Source organism: Schistocerca nitens, chromosome 6 (genome assembly GCF_023898315.1).
Source record: "Schistocerca nitens isolate TAMUIC-IGC-003100 chromosome 6, iqSchNite1.1, whole genome shotgun sequence".
Taxonomy (NCBI): domain Eukaryota; kingdom Metazoa; phylum Arthropoda; class Insecta; order Orthoptera; family Acrididae; genus Schistocerca; species Schistocerca nitens.
In genome coordinates this window covers 696,111,611-696,129,555 of record NC_064619.1, presented here as the reverse complement: position 1 = coordinate 696,129,555, position 17,945 = coordinate 696,111,611, and positions in this window count along the sequence as shown.

Here is a 17,945-nt window from a genome sequence, read left to right as displayed (position 1 = left end):
AACGAGTGTAGTGTAAGCTGTCTCTTTAGTGGACTTGTTGCATCTTCTAAGTGTCCTGCCAATGAAACGCAAGCTTTGGCTCGCCTTCCCCACAATATTATCTATGTGGTCTTTCCAACTGAAGTTGTTAGTAATTTTAACACCCAGGTGCTTAGTTGAATTGACAGCCTTGACAATTGTACCATTTATCGAGTAATCGAATTCCAACGGGTTTCTTTTGGAACTCATGTGGATCACCTCACACTTTTCGTTATTTAGCATCAACTGCCACCTGCCACATCATACAGCAATCTTTTCTAAATCGCTTTGCAACTGATAATGACCTTCGGACGACCTTACTAGACGGCAAATTACAGCATCATCTGCGAACAAACTGCTCAGGTTGTCACCCAGGTCATTTATATAGATCAGGAACAGCAGAGGTCCCAGGACGCTTCCCTGGGGAACACCTGACATCACTTCAGTTTTACTCGATGATTAGTCGTCTATTACTACGAACTGCGACCTTCCTGACAGGAAATCACGAATCCAGTCGCACAGCTGAGACGATACCCCATAGACCCGCAGCTTGATTAGAAGTCGCTTGTGAGGAACGGTGTCAAAAGCTTTTCTATTACAATATATTGCCTATTTATATCTTAACTAATTCTTGTACAGTCTTTGTCATTTCTCATTACATATCGTTTCTTCTGTGGCGGTTTTCACATACTCCACCACAGATAGTATTTCACACTCTTTGAATAATCATTTGTAATAGCAAAGTTCATGATTATCTTTTTCCTCACAATATTAAGTGTCCTTTTGAAATTCAATTAACAGAAATACATACAAATTATTTGTTGCATTGATCATTATACATCGAAATGTTCTTTTAACTTTCACTTTGGATGCGTGCTGCCAGAGAACGTCACAAATTCCACGTTGTGACGTCACGAGAGGAAGGCTTTAGGGAACGGGGCAGAGCAGAGGCGCGCCTGCGTCGCACGGTGGCAGCGGCCGTGTGGCGGCGCCTTTGAGGCCGCCCCCCTGCCGCCACCGACACAATGGGCGCCGCCATTAGCAGCGGCTTTCGCAACGCGGCTTTGTGCTGCCCGCTGCCTCCGCAGGTGGCTGCAGGGCAGCGCTACCGGCTTCAGCACCTGCGCCTACACGCCAGCACGTCCCACTGCGCGTCTGTATCGACGCCTCGCCAACCGCAGGCGCCGAGAAGCTGCTCCACAAAGCATTGTTCCAGCTCGTTCTCGTGAGAGGCTACGGTCGCCCGCGTGAGAAGCTATTCTCTGCATTGCGACATCTACATCTACATTTATACTCCGCGAGCCACCTTACGGTGTGTGGCGGAGGGTACTTATTGTACCACTATCTGATCCCCCCTTCCCTGTTCCATTCACGAATTGTGCGTGGGAAGAACGACTGCTTGTAAGTCTCCGTATTTGCTCTAATTTCTCGGATCTTTTCGTTGTGATCATTACGCGAGATATATGTGGGCGGTAGTAATATGTTGCCCATCTCTTCCCGGAATGTGCTCTCTCGTAATTTCGATAATAAACCTCTCCGTATTGCGTAACGCCTTTCTTGAAGTGTCCGCCACTGGAGCTTGTTCAGCATCTCCGTAACGCTCTCGCGCTGACTAAATGTCCCCATGACGAATCGCGCTGCTTTTCGCTGGATCATGTCTATCTCTTCTATTAATCCAACCTGGTAAGGGTCCCATACTGATGAGCAATACTCAAGAATCGGACGAACAAGCGTTTTGTAAGCTACTTCTTTCGTCGATGAGTCACACGAGGCTTGGCCGATGCATTCGGCAGCGATCGGTCGTTTCCGCGGACGTCAATGTCGAGGAGCTGTAGTAGGCGGAGACGTATTGTCAAAATCATTTTATCTTGAAACTCTCCGACTGATCTGCGTTTGCATAAAAACAACAATATGGGATTGTGGGTTCAACTTGATGCAAAACACTTTTGTTTTATTTACTTTTCTTTTCTAAACTAGTTTCAGCAACAATATCGCCGTCAGTTGGTTTCTTTATTCTGAAACATGTAAAATTATCATCGTTTTAGACACGGTAAAACATTATTACATATGTACTCTTTGATTCCAAATACTGTTCTATGTGAGTAGCTTAATAATACTTTTTTTATTCTAAGTCACAGCACGGTTTCTGTGTTTGTTGCCGTTATTTCCAACATATTTTCTGTGTTCTTGTTGCAGTTTCTTCGGCATACGTCATGTCGTCTGCAGCTGTATGGTCGTGACCGAGAGGTTCTAGGCGGAACCGCGCCGCTGCTGCGGTCGCAGGTTCGAATCCTGCCTCGGGCATGGATGTGTGTGATGCCCTTAGGTTAGTTTTTAAGTAGTTCTATGTCTAGCGGACTGATGACCTCAGATGTTAAGTCTCATAGTGCTTAGAGCCATTTGAACCATTAACAAATGTAAAATAGTGGACTTTTTTACGTCAGCGTTATACGAGGCGAGTTTTTTTAAGTATCGTTTTGAAATGAAAGAATGACGTGGTAAGATATGTCAATAATTTTATTTTAACAGGAATGCTTGTACCATAATCTACGCACTGACGCCATTACAGTCTGATTCTTCCTTGTTTACGTTGTGTACTGAGTGTTTAAGATGCCTCCAATAATCGTGAGTCCCGCCGACTGTGAAGTACGGGCTGTTATAAGATTTCTTAGTGCTGAAGGCCTAAAAGCGATCGATATTCATCCTGAGATCTGTGCAGTTTACGGAGAAAACATTATGAGTGATGGAATGGTAAGAAACTGGGTGAGAGCATTTAAAGATGGCCGCACAAATGTGCATGATGAACAACGGAGTGGGCGTCCTTCGGTCGTTAATGAAAGTTTGGTGCAGGAAGTGGACAATAAGGTGAGAGAAAACAGACGCTTTACGATTTCCTCCTCGCGGGATGACTTTTCTAATGTTTCTCGTAGTGTTTTGTATGGCATTGTGACCGAGCACTTGAGTTAACGAAAATTGTGCCCACGTTAGGTACCGAAAATGCTGACGGATGTGCACAAATCCAAACGTTTAGACAGTGCACTCATTTTCCTTGAGCGGTACCACAAGGACGGTGATGGTTTCTTAAGCCAAACTGTTACGGGCGATGAAACATGGGTGGCCTACGTCACACCAGAATCAAAGCAACAGCCCATGGAAGTTGAGCAACGGCATTGTTTTTCTACAAGACAATTCCCGTCCGCATGTGGCGAATCAGACCACAGATCTCATCACATCTTTTTGATGGAAAACAGTTATGTTATCTCGTTAAGCTGAAATTCATTTTTATTAGTACAGTTCCTACTAATGAGCGTTTCTTCTTTCATTTATATCTTATATTTACGTGATGTATTTAACACACTAATCAGCATTTATGTAGTCTTACACATGATTGAAAATAGTCTGACAAAGTTTGGATAGTTTGTCAATTTCACGCCTGTGCATAGTATGTTAGTGTCTATCAACCGATCCTTTCTTCTACTCAGATTGTGCTACAAATTTCTTGTCTCCCCAATTCTTTTCAGTACCTCCTCCTTAGTTACTTGAACTACCCATATTACATTTGGCATTCTTCTGTAGCACAACATTTCCAAAGTCGGTGGGAGCACGGTTCATGACAAATATTATGCACACAGCACAATTAGTAGCGCTATAATACTCCTTCATAAGACAAAGTGTTTTCTTCTTTCCTCGCAATTTTCTGTCGAAACAAGGCATCCTCCGTACAGCCCCGATCTTGCGCCCAGTGACTACCATCTGTTCCTGTACTTGAAGAAACACCTGGGCGGTCAGCGTCTACAAGACGATGAAGAAGTCAAAACAATGATAATACAGTGGTTAACAAGCCAGGCGGCAGACTTCTGTGAGGAGGGTATTCAAAAACTGGTACAACGTTATGACAAGTGCCTCAATATTGACGGAAATTATGTAGAAAAGTAGGTTAAGGTACAAACTTTCATGTAAAAATAAAATTATTGAGATATCTTAGCACGTCTTTTTCTAATTTCAAAACAGTACTTACTTAAAAAAACACGCCTCGTATTAATTAAAATTAATTTAAATTAAAATATTGTTTAAAAAATGAAGCTACTGTGCTACAGTACGGTAGTTTGGTTATCAGCAATGTTTAAGATGTTATGTTTAGTAAGATGTTAGAAAATTGCTGAAGTTCTTTATAGTAAAAAGATTCTAAGGCCAGTCTTACAGGTGCACCTAACGTGTACAAGGTGAGGTAGGCGTCCCGCCATCGGGCAGCAGGATAGGTTGAAGCTGCGATTTTAGCAGACCGTTTATCCACCGGGAAAAAAATGGGAATCGTTGTATTCTGCCGTGGATCTACGCATGAACAGTAGAAGAGGTCTACGTGCGCATGCCCGTAACGCATTTCACGCAAGCTTTCTACTTGGTTTTGTTTTCAGTCGTGATCAGTAGATGAGAAATACGTGAGCTGTTGAGGGCTGTTTTGGCTATCGCGTGAAATACGAGGTGTGGCTAGAAAAAAACCGGACTAGTACTGGTGAAACAATACAACGAATGCAATAAGGCTGAAAGTCGCGTGGCCTGTCACGTGACTCTCGCTCCGCCTACTGCTCGAGTTTCATCTGCCTCCTGCACTCAGTCTGCCCGTGGCGTCTGTTTTAAGTAGTTGACGTTTTGTCTGTGCGTTGGAAAATGTTGAGTGTACAGAAAGAACAGCGTGTTAACATCAAATTTTGTTTCAAACTAGGAAAATCTGCAAGTGAAACGTTTGTAATGTTACAACAAGTGTACGGCGATGATCGTTTATCGCGAACACAAGTGTTTGAGTGGTTTAAACGATTTAAAGATGGCCGCGAAGACACCAGTGATGACACTCGCACTGGCAGACCATTGTCAGCAAAAACTGATGTAAACATTGAAAAAATCGGTAAACTTGTTCGACACTTTCCTTGTCAACTCCTGTTAACTCAGACACTGCTCTGATTGTTAAACGGCGATCTTGTCGAACAAGTTTACCGATTTTTTCAATGTTTACATCAGTTTTTGCTGACAATGGTCTGCCAGTGCGAGTGTCATCACTGGTGTCTTCGCGGCCATCTTTAAATCGTTTAAACCACTCAAACACTTGTGTTCGCGATAAACGATCATCGCCGTACACTTGTTGTAACATTACAAACGTTTCACTTGCAGATTTTCCTAGTTTGAAACAAAATTTGATGTTAACACGCTGTTCTTTCTGTACACTCAACATTTTCCGACGCACAGACAAAACGTCAACTACTTAAAACAGACGCCACGGGCAGACTGAGTGCAGGAGGCAGATGAAACTCGAGCAGTAGGCGGAGCGAGAGTCACGTGACAGGCCACGCGACTTTCAGCCTTATTGCATTCGTTTTATTGTTTCACCAGTACTAGTCCGGTTTTTTTCTAGCCACACCTCGTATTCTACACATTTTTCAGTGAATAATTTTTTATGACTACAGTAATAATGCAAATGAAAATTCTCTGTTTTATATTGCCGCTGAGAAAAGCTGTCTACTGATAGCTTCTTACTGTAGAAATGGAATGAAAAAAGAAAGAATAGGCATACTTATTGAGATATACGCCAAGGAAAGGTATCTATTTGGTCATCTAGACACGCTGTACCATAATAACTTACGTCTACAAATGATTAATTCTGAGTTTATATGTTTTGCGTAAATGTACATATAATTTTTCTTTCGATATGTGTACCTATAAGCTTAAATGTTCAAAGTACCGTGCATGCTTGCTTTGATTGCATCTTTTGTATTGTTTCAGCATGCCAGGAAGGACAGTGTTGAGAGAATAGCCTCAAAAGTCAGAACAGTTACGCCGAACGCGACCAGTGAGGACTGTAAAAGCCGTTTTGCATCTTTGCGGTCGCACTATTGTGGAATAGCTTCCCTCACTATTGTGTCAGATCCGTTGCTGTGGATCTTCGTGCCTGAACTCCTTCATTAAAAGGTAGTGTGTGTTCCTGCTTACACCGCTTTTTCCCACCCAGCGTCGAACCCAATTCCTACTCCAGGCTTTACATCGTCGTCCTGCCCTTTTTACTGCGTCCCCCATGTCTGATAAGCTGTGAAAAGTACACACAGACAAGTATCGTGAAATACGGCTAACTAAGAAGTTGGCAGTTGTAGGTGTGTACTCCTGGGGCGCTAGTGCAGGTTTGTATACGGTAGGTGTGTCGTGTAATACAGGCTTAACGTCGTACAACGAAACAAAAGAAAAATAAAAGTTAAATAAAAACATAATCTAGTCTGTTTTGTTCGTGTAATAATAAAACAAAGTTCCTGTCAGCTCCCGCCTTTCCGTACATCTACAATGTTTCGGTGGCTTTTCCGTCTTCATCATTGTTTATATTTCCGAGGAAACGAACTTGGGTGGCAATCAGTCGTTTCCGAGATCTTCATTGGAGTGCAGCGTCCTCCAGCGGCTGCTTTTGAGGAGAAGGGCGTCTTTCTTTCAGTCCCGCTGTCCATTCAGCACTTCAGCGACGGTCGCGTGTCGGCTTGAAGAACCGCGTTACGAATCGCTCTGCCCTTGCACAATTTCCCCAGTTTCCAGCGTCTTTCAAGTCTGCCGAGAAGCCACCTGCTGGAGAATGGTCCAGGTGTAGACAGGTGTTGCGTCAGCACATTCTCTGTTGCGAGTACAGTACGTCGTAATCCCGCTGTTTCCCAGGCGCACTGTTGCTGAGGACTCTTTTCCGTTTACTCATCTGACGTGGGCGTTCTGTAAAGTGTCCTATTATTCCCGTTGTCACAGCTGGCGTTCCAGCTACAGCGGTTACGAGCCTGAATGTAATCTTAAACAGATATCCAATGCGTTCTTACAATAACTTAGATATTACCCGGCAAAGTGAAATGAAGACGTTGTGGGGCGGCGGGTTGGATTTATTGCTTATTTGAATGTAGAATTGTAATGTAGAAAAGAAATGCAGAAAAGATGCATTTCCCGGCCGATGCACCATATGTGGGGCGGCGGGTTGAATGGATGTAGTATAAATGTTCCTATTATTTATGCTGTCTTTTGCCGTTCTCAGCACTGGCTCTATAACTACAATTTTGGCAACCAGAAAGTGATTAGCAAAACGTGAAGCCTGTTATTAGAATTCCTAGTACCCACTTCATCTGAGAAATAAACTACAGCTTATAGCTCTGAGGAATTAGGAGATTGTCTGGGATTCATAATCAAAAACGATCCTGTAAAAACGTTCGCTATATTCTGAAAGTCACAGATCAAAAAAAAAAAAAAAAAGAAAGAATCCACACAATCCAACTACCAGAGCAGTTCAGTCTAATGCGCTGATGCAACTATAACTGTCCAAATTAAATGTTTGAGTGAATTCTCGCCATAATTTGATGATAATGTTCATCAAACGCCACGCTAAATAATGGTAGAATGTTTGTCCCGCGGCGGCACGTGAAAATACGACATACGCAAACTGAAGATAGATCATTAAACTCATCCCAGAATTAACACTTCACTCGAAAACGATTTCATGGTTACGTGTATCCCGAGTAACTTAATACGGCATCCGAGGCTGTTTATAGCAATGATACCGACGCGACGCGACTCCCGACACAGATGGTGTGCTATTCAGCGTCTGGAGAGAACTGGGGCCTTACTTTCTCGCGCAGCGTTCTTATATATAAAGCCGCGGTGCGGACGGCTAAGGGAACGCCTGATCAAATCGGCTCTCCCAACTAGCCGCTGGGCTAGTAATGCACCACTTTAAGTTATAGAATAAATCATTGCTTCCTTTGCTGATGGCCGATGAAGCTCTCAATTTAAATGTGCAATCAGCACACAGGTAAGTAATCAAATTACACTACACGCAGTAGACGAGCTCTGAACTTGCCCTTTGGAGATACGCTATCGCTATAGTTTTATAGTTATTCAATTGAAACTTCTCACATCTTTATGATTATAGCTGATCTCCCTTCTACTTAAATGTAAACATCCTAGCCTTTTTTAATCGCCTACTTAATCTATCTTGCTTCCTCAATTTTTAAGACAAAACCCAGAAAATCATGAATTTCAACAGAAATTTTAATTTGTGGGATCCAGAATACTGTTTCTACTAAATTATTATGGAAAAGGAATCTAAATACAAATTTTTAACTTTCTAGCTCTTTTCTGTTGCGCCAATGATTTTTACAGAAAAACATCCAAATTTCGAAAATGGTTCAAGTTATTGAACTGACATTCAACACGTATTGATTTAGTATTACTCCTGACATGCTAGAACCGTTTCAGGTTATTTACTTGATTTTTAAAGTATTGCGCAACATTTATGACGTCAGAGCTAGTTACAGCGGACTAGGCTGGCACACAATGGAAAAGACTGATGTGAATTTTATACGGCGTGAGTAGGCTGCTTTCCTACAACGTGCCAAGGTTGGTAGCACCGTCGTAGCTACACTCCACAAACCACGCGAAAGATGATGACAGCGTACACTTTAGTATTCTTAAGTTTGGTTTACACTGCAGCGAATGGAAGGAAACACAAGAAAGCTAGCATTCGTAGACAGTTCACCAGTGTTCACCACCATTCGTTTGTACGAATGAACAAGCGTTTACATTAGACAAAAGGAAAAAGAAAGCGAGGTAACGAGCATAGCCTATGAACACTGAGTTATTGGTTTCTGGCTCTAATAATTGAAACGTGGGATACAACAGGATGCAAAATTTTGATGTTACGTGGAAAGCGCTCTGCTTTTGACGAAATAAGAAAAAGGGCGGAGGAAAACAAGAATCTCTATGTCTGAATTTGTACGAAAGCTTAAAATTGCATTGAGGTAGTGCGATTAACTCTGAATTGCAGCTTTCCTCAGCAATATTCCTAAACTTTGCACATACGAGGGTGAGTCAAATGGAAACCTTAAATATTTTTTAAATATTATTTATTGTGCAGAAGTGGTACAAAGCTTTATCACTTTTCAACATAATCTCCCCCACGCTCAATGCAAGCCCTCCAGCGCTTACAAAGCGCATAAATTCCTATAGAAAAAAACTATTTCGGTAGTCCGCGCAAGCACTCATGCACCGCGTGGCGTACCTCTTTATCAGAACGGAACTTCTTTCCTCCCATTGCGTCTTTGAGTGGTCCAGACATATGGAAATCACTTGTGGCAAGGTCTGGTGAGTATGGTGGATGAGGAAGACACTCAAAATGCAGGTCTGTGATTGTTGCAACTGCTATACGGGCAGTGTGGGGCCTTGCATTGTCATGTAGCAAAAGGACACCTGCTGACAGCAATCCATGTCTCTTTGATTTGATTGCAGGCCGCAGATGGTTTTTTTAGATCTGTGTATGATGCACTGGTGACAGTGGTCCCTCTAGGCATGTAATGCTCCAAGATGGCGCGTTTTTCGTCCCAAAAGAGAGTCAACATAACCTTCCCTGCTGATGGTTCTGTTCGAAACTTCTTTGTTTTGGTGATGAGGAATGGCGCCATTCCTTGCTCGTTCTCTTCATTTCCGGTTGGTGGAAGTGAACCCAGGTTTCGTCCCCAGTAACGATTCTTGCATGAAAGCCATCACCTTCTCGTTCAAAGCGCCGAAGAAGTTCTTCACAAGCATCAACACGTCGTTTTCTCATTTCAGGAGTCAGCTGCTGTGGCACCCATCTTGCAGACACTTCATGAAACTGGAGCACATCATTCACAATGTGGTGTGCTGACCCATGACTAATCTGTAAACATGCTGCAATGTCACTCGGCGGTTTTCCTTCACCATGGCTTCAACTGCTGCAATGTTCTGTGGAGTCCCAACTCGTTGTGCCTGACCTGGACGAGGAGCATCTACCATTGAAGTCACACCCTTTGCGAATTTCCTACTCCATTCGTAGACTTGCTGCTGTGACAAACATGCATCACCGTACTGAACTTACATTCGTTGATGAATCTCAATAGATTTCATACCTTCACTACGCAAAAAACCGAATAACAGAACGCTGTTCTTCCCAGGTGTAAGTCGCAAGTGTGGCGGCCATCTTTATACTGATACTGCGACGCTGTACTATGCTGCCACCTACAAGCCATTCTGCACGCTGTTTGTAGCACGCTTACCAACTCACAGGATAACGGAGCGAAGTTTCGATTTATTATTACAAATTTAAGGTTTTGATTTGACTCATCCTCGTATATAGGTCAGTTGGCACTTTTCGCTGGCAAAGAAGATAGAGTAAGGGAGTGTAACACAATTACGACACATTACCGCAACGAAGTACAAACAATCTTAGAAAAAAAGGTCGAAAATTATAAATGTAAAAAGTACAATATTGTGTACGTTCTGCAGGCCATCATCAGATGTTAAAGTCCTGATGACACCCTTGTAAGCGGAGAACCGGTTAATTCAGTAGATTAGTCCTGCAGAACGTTCACAGTATTGTGCTTTTCATTTATAATTATGTTTTTCTACCCAAAAGCGACGGAAGAATCAGTTCACTTCATATTTTTTATTCAGTTGGGTAGATAGTTTCAGTCTCCTAATCTTGTAATTCATGTTTGGCTTCATGTAGGCCCTACACACCTGAATCAGAACTAATTGCTGCGAGGGTAAACGCTAAATTAAAAAAAAAAAAAATAATCGGAAGACGGAAATTAAATACCAGAAACGTATTACGGCGAACACTACCAAACCTGAAAATACGAAATTAAATTTAATTTAAAATTTCAGTTGGCGAATGCGAAACGCTTTTGGGAAATTTCAGATCCAGGAGAAAGAGCAGTTTATCTTTTATGTCGAAAACAGAAATTTTCTTGAAGTACCGTACTTAGACAATTTCAGCGATGGCGGGTGGTAGAAGCTTGTGCATTTTTGATACGAACGCCATTTCGCGTTGATCAAAGAAAATTTTAACTGTTTTTGTGCATTGTGGTGGGACAATGATTTTTGCAAGACATATTATTTTCGTGTGAAAATAGAGTCTAACTATTAACCAAAAATGGAGGAACCACAAATAGAAACTCGATCACTTGAGAAAACTGAACAGCATTAGAAACACTATGAAATCCATGGGCGGAGTCACTCAGTGTCAAAAGGGAATGTAACAGCCACCAAAAATTTTCGGTGCTCTAGGCCAAGGGCGTCCAGATTACTAGACCATGAGCGCCACATATTCAATTCTGAACCTCAGTGGGGTTCGCATAATACATTGCCTCTGAAAGTAAAGAAGAAAATCATAATGAAATTTGTTGTTGTTTAACAAAAACATAACAAAGTGAAACCTTGTTACTCCATAGGTCACCTGCTGAGCTGTATAAAACTTGACCAAAATCATGTCAAACTAAGGCTCTAACTTAGTCTGTTGTATGAGTAAAATACACTCCTGGAAATTGAAATAAGAACACCGTGAATTCATTGTCCCAGGAAGGGGAAACTTTATTGACACATTCCTGGGGTCAGATACATCACATGATCACACTGACAGAACCACAGGCACATAGACACAGGCAACAGAGCATGCACAATGTCGGCACTAGTACAGTGTATATCCACCTTTCGCAGCAATGCAGGCTGCTATTCTCCCATGGAGACGATCGTAGAGATGCTGGATGTAGTCCTGTGGAACGGCTTGCCATGCCATTTCCACCTGGCGCCTCAGTTGGACCAGCGTTCGTGCTGGACGTGCAGACCGCGTGAGACGACGCTTCATCCAGTCCCAAACATGCTCAATGGGGGACAGATCCGGAGATCTTGCTGGCCAGGGTAGTTGACTTACACCTTCTAGAGCACGTTGGGTGGCACGGGATACATGCGGACGTGCATTGTCCTGTTGGAACAGCAAGTTCCCTTGCCGGTCTAGGAATGGTAGAACGATGGGTTCGATGACGGTTTGGATGTACCGTGCACTATTCAGTGTCCCCTCGACGATCACCAGTGGTGTACGGCCAGTGTAGGAGATCGCTCCCCACACCATGATGCCGGGTGTTGGCCCTGTGTGCCTCGGTCGTATGCAGTCCTGATTGTGGCGCTCACCTGCACGGCGCCAAACACGCATACGACCATCATTGGCACCAAGGCAGAAGCGACTCTCATCGCTGAAGACGACACGTCTCCATTCGTCCCTCCATTCACGCCTGTCGCGACACCACTGGAGGCGGGCTGCACGATGTTGGGGCGTGAGCGGAAGACGGCCTAACGGTGTGCGGGACCGTAGCCCAGCTTCATGGAGACGGTTGCGAATGGTCCTCGCCGATACCCCAGGAGCAACAGTGTCCCTAATTTGCTGGGAAGTGGCGGTGCGGTCCCCTACGGCACTGCGTAGGATCCTACGGTCTTGGCGTGCATCCGTGCGTCGCTGCGGTCCGGTCTCAGGTCGACGGGCACGTGCACCTTCCGCCGACCACTGGCGACAACATCCATGTACTGTGGAGACCTCACGCCCCACGTGTTGAGCAATTCGGCGGTACGTCCACCCGGCCTCCCGCATGCCCACTATACGCCCTCGCTCAAAGTCCGTCAACTGCACATACGGTTCACGTCCACGCTGTCGCGGCATGCTACCAGTGTTAAAGACTGCGATGGAGCTCCGTATGCCACGGCAAACTGGCTGACACTGACGGCGGCGGTGCACAAATGCTGCGCAGCTAGCGCCATTCGACGGCCAACACCGCGGTTCCTGGTGTGTCCGCTGTGCCGTGCGTGTGATCATTGCTTGTACAGTCCTCTCGCAGTGTCCGGAGCAAGTATGGTGGGTCTGACACACCGGTGTCAATGTGTTCTTTTTTCCATTTCCAGGAGTGTATATGATGAATGTTCTTCACTTTATTTACTTCTGTATTTAGATTTTGTAAATTTCACCAAGAAAATGTCTCACCGGAGCAGGTAGTGCCGCATACAGGTAACAACAAACCTCCTGTAAGATCTTTTTCTTCTTCTAGAAGAAACTTGTAAAACTTAACAATGCTTCCTTCTTTAAACTTGTTCTTCATAGTACCATCAGCTTGCAGAACAGTAATTACCATTTGCAGTGTTGTGTGAGCGTCTTCCACTTAACAACAAAAGGTGTTTTGGAAAATTCGGTTCTCCTTGGAATGAGCATCTGAATCGGAGAACCTGGAAGAACATTGCCCACAAGAGTGGAAAAATGAACAGTGTTCACCCTTCAACGACCCTCAACTGACAAAGTATGAGAAATTTTCCTCTCTCACGTTGTGTTATCAGCTTCCGTCTGAAACTTTTAACACTTGCGTAAAGGTCACATAAAACAGTATCCTCCCCTTTAAGTTTTTTCATTAGGAAATATTTCCACGTCTGATCTCAAAGCAAAGAAGCTTGACAAAATGTTATTACATGCCAACCACGTTACAGCCGTACGGTATGGGAGAGCACTTAAGAAAGATTGTACCTCTTCTAGGAAAGATTTGAATCGATGGCGTTTAAGTCCATAATGTGGAATAAAACTGACACCAGAAATTACAGGCTTAATCAGACAGGACGTATCCTGATGAAGAACGCAGCGTATTGTGAACGGTTTGGTAATAACACTGGCTTCACATTCCGAGTTTAATCTTCAAACGAAACCTGCATATTTGCCACAGATATTCCTCCCCTCACCTCCACCCCCCCCCCCCTTCCCATCAGTTGCAATACACTTAATCCGATAAAGAGAAAGGTCGTACTTTTCAGCTGCACCCCTTGAAAGATATCTTCACCTGTTGTTGTACCATGAAAGGAAATCACATCTACTGGTTCTTCATTAACATTAGTTAATGCCTCTAAAAACAGCAGGAGTAGTATCAGAGACGTCTGCTGCTTCGTCCAAGTGAATACAGTAACAAGCAAACTCAGCTGATTTTTCTAGTAATTAATTTGATAAACTACGGGCAATTTCTTTAGTTCTACGTGCCACTGTAGTTGTTGAAAGAGTAACTACTTGTGAGTAAACAGTATTTAAAATGCACCTCTTTACGTTATCATTGTCAAAGAACGGATTGCCTTGTTGGCGATTTCACTGACGTTTCGTAAAGTAACTTTCGTAATGGCCTCACCGTCCTGAACGTGTTTGCTACAACCGTTTGGTTGAAATAGACGTCCACGTTTCAGTTTGTCGAACATATGTTCATGTACCCTCTCCGTGAATTTATCAAAGTGCATATCATACTTCTGTTCGTAGTGGTGACGAATAGTGTGTTCCTAATAACATTGATTTGTTGTCTTTCAATATAATGAATATTTTACGGCCCACGTTGTATTGAAAGTATGACACTCACTATACACTTTTATCTTTTTAATTGCAACGGTCATCTTGCATATATTCGAAAGAAAGAATACCTGAAATAACAAAACAGCAAACACAACCTGGAAGTAATTGTGCTGCAGGTAGATCACTCCTGGTGAGATCTGTGTTATTTATGAACAAGTAAAGGTGATGCCCCTAGCGGCCTCTCTTGGAATTAAATCATCGGGAAAAATCGCACGCTACTTTAAACAACTTTTCCTCGAACGTGGGCCGGGTTGTATTCCTTCGTGGGCCACGGGAGACCCTTGCTCTAGGCCGCCTACTGGTGGGCGTTCCAGCTTACATTGTAGGCGGTAGGGGTTTAAAGAATATTAGGTTTTCATAAAATTCTGACAAAGTATTTGGCAAGTAGTCATTATTATATGCTCTAACTTGCTGTAACTTTCCTTTATAAATTTCATAAAGTTACTCCCTTACTTAAGAAGTCACTATTACTAAGGAACCGGTTGGCGGTTAGAAAATTTTACTACTAACAATGACCCAAAAGTGGGCGGAGGGTAAAAAATGTTGACTACCCATACTCTAGACGATTGCCTGTTTCCTCTGTACTGTAGGTCGGGCTCAGGTTGGCGCCAACGCAGAATGCGCTTTCACCCCTAAACAAAAATTTGCGCTATTCATCCATACAATTGTTTCTACCGCTGTGCCATAGGACCCACAGCCTTTCTTGTCAGACCGACAATACGAACTCACTCAACTGGCGTCAGTTGCTCATATTTTGCTCATCGTTGCCGTCTCGGCTTGTCTGCATTCTTTAATAATCCAGTACTGTGCTCGAAACAACAGACCAGTCCTACAGCAATTCAGTTAGTTCGTTAAGGTTGAAAGGCATCAACCAATCCGCCTATGGTATAATATCGCGGTTTTATCGAGTTCGGCAGAGTATCTTTTACTTGCTTGCATTTGCTCATACTTTCCATGCTAGGGAGGAAGATCACGCTGGGGACCTTAATTGTGTGTTTTTATTCTCATCTTACTTATAGATGACAGCCGACACAAAATGTGCCTTGACGACCTGTCGAGCCGGCCGAAGTGGCCGTGCGGTTAAAGGCGCTGCAGTCTGGAACCGCAAGACCGCTACGGTCGCAGGTTCGAATCCTGCCTCGGGCATGGATGTTTGTGATGTCTTTCGGTTAGTTAGGTTTAACTAGTTCTAAGTTCTAGGGGACTAATGACCTTGAGAGGTGGCATGAGCCCCCTCTCATATTTCTATCTTACGATTCTCCTCTCTAACTGCATGCAGTGGGAAGTTGCTATTCCTTCACACGCGAACTTCCCACGCAGCGTCTCTCGTCACCCGGGTGGTCCGGTGACAGGCGGGTTAAGCCGACGTGTGTGAGGCAGTCGAGTGAATGCTTTGCAGACGCCGACATTGTCAAGAGACACGCCCGCTGGGGTGTGAAGTAGCGGCTGGGCTAGAGGTTCCGTTACTTCGGAGAAACTTAGCGAAAACACTTTCTGGCGGGCTACCAGCGAGGCGTGGGAATGACTTGTGTACCCAGGCAGTTGTGGCGGGAAAATTCCCGCACTTTCTGCAAAATAGTAACAGTGATTGGTTTGCTCAGGGCATAGCGCCGTGACGTAGCAAAATCAGCACAGAAATTGGCGCCAAGAATCTCCATTGGTGGAATGGTAGTGCTCCGGCAATGGAGTGGAATTTCCGCCGGTTTTAGGGTTGCTGATTGGAACGTTTAACCACGGCCACTGTCGTGGGGGCGGGAATGTTCTGTGTTCGGCCTGTACGGGTGCTCTAGAGGGTCGGCAGTCACCTTTCGGTCGAGGACGTCGAAGCAACCAGCCCTCGCCTGCGGTGCGCCAGATCGTGTTCTGGGAGATAAGAAGACAGTTTGGTAATGTACGTCCGCAGCACCGGCAGATAGGGATTTTCATAGGTGATAATCAGAGCTCAGCAGAGCGCGCCTGTTCATCATTTTCTAACTTTGTTCTGTCTTGAGTAGCAGCAATTACTGTTGGGTTAGCTGTGTGTCTCTCTCGAGATTTGAGTGGAAAGGAATTGGCTCCACATACCACTTCGTCTTAAACCTCACGATCTAAGTTAGGGACAACTTCACCTTTATAGCGTCTGTTTGTGTTTCCAATTCGAGCCAATTTAATGTATTGTAAATGTGTCATGTGTTTTGGTTTAGTATTTTGTGTTTAGTCGTAATAAATCATATTGTTATTTTGCACAGAACTTTCATTCTGTTAATCGGTAGAGTAAACCTATCATTCCTCACTAGGTTAATGAAACTTTCCTTTATTTAACTTATTTATCAAATTAAATTATTGCAGGTGCCAAACTCTTTTCTACTCCACTTGCAGGGCTGATTACAGTCAGTGCGCGTATATTTTTTTTCATCCTTGTGCAACAGCAAAAGTCGGAGTTAGAATAGGGGGGGGGGGGGCTTAGAGCATCATTTACAGATGTAGATTCAAGAATTTAGTGTTAAATACACTGCTAGCCCCGGCACCTCGCAACCTCAGCAGTTGAGTCCCATAGTGCTCAGAGCCATTTGAACCCATTTGACGACCCGTCCCAAACGTGGATGATCGCACATCTGGATGAATAAGGGTATAGTTACAAATGCATGCAACTAGGCATATTAGGTGAAAGTCCTTGGTTTAACTTTGTAGTAGTAGCCAGGTAAGGCAGTTGAGTGTAATCTTCAGAGCCAGCTCTGATGGCGACATTCTTGCAACACTGTCGTAACGTCCGTTGCGCTCACTGGACCTGCAGCCATGCGACAGAGCCTTTCAAATGCAAGCGTAGGAACACTGTTTCAAAATTAGAACCGTTTAACGGAGCGGACAGTTTTACGCCGAATGAACCAGGCGTTGTCTTTCCTGTCTTCTGATTGCAGGAGACGCCTGCTCTCACTGACAAACTGTTTTTGGTGTTTGGTCAGTGCGCCCCCACAAAGTTTGCTCGCTCCCTGTACACAGAGGCGAGGCAGTTTAGGTTACAGACAGAATTTACCAGGACACGAGCGAACTGAGTCGCAGCGTCAGTCGCTGCTCTGTGATAGAGTAAGTATGGTATGCTGAATCTGTACTCATGTGGACACTGACTGGATGGGAGCCAGTGGAATTTTGATGTAGAAATCTGTATAGCGATTAAACACCATCGTCAGGGGCCGTCTCCTAGTATCCTTCTATTAAATCGTAGTCTGTCGTCTGCCTTACCCACAACTGAGCCGAAACTGTCGTCCAAGTTCACATCTCTACGCAATGTTACGGTCAAATATATTTATGAGACAGCTTGTGACTCATTAGTCATGCAGTCAAAGGATACCACACTTTAAGGGGTTCGAAAAGTGCACAATTCTGTAGGTCTCCGTATTACGGACCGGTTCCCAGCCTTTGCCCAAGATATCAACTGAATATTACTGCTATTCTATCCGATACAGATAACTACATCATTTGCAAAACACTGGAAACTGTACGTGATAGTATAAACTAAGTCATCGATGCACGAAAGCGTCACTGAGATGCTCAGACGCCTCCAGTGGCAGACAGTGCAGGAGAAGCCTTCTGCGCTAAAGTGTGGTTTACTGCTGAAGTTCTGACAGGTTACGTTGTAACGTTGTTACTTTAATTTGGTATGAAAGCGGTACTGATAGACAATAAAAGCGGGTTAAAAGCTGTGAGCTGTCTGGGGAAGTTAACCTTGCAT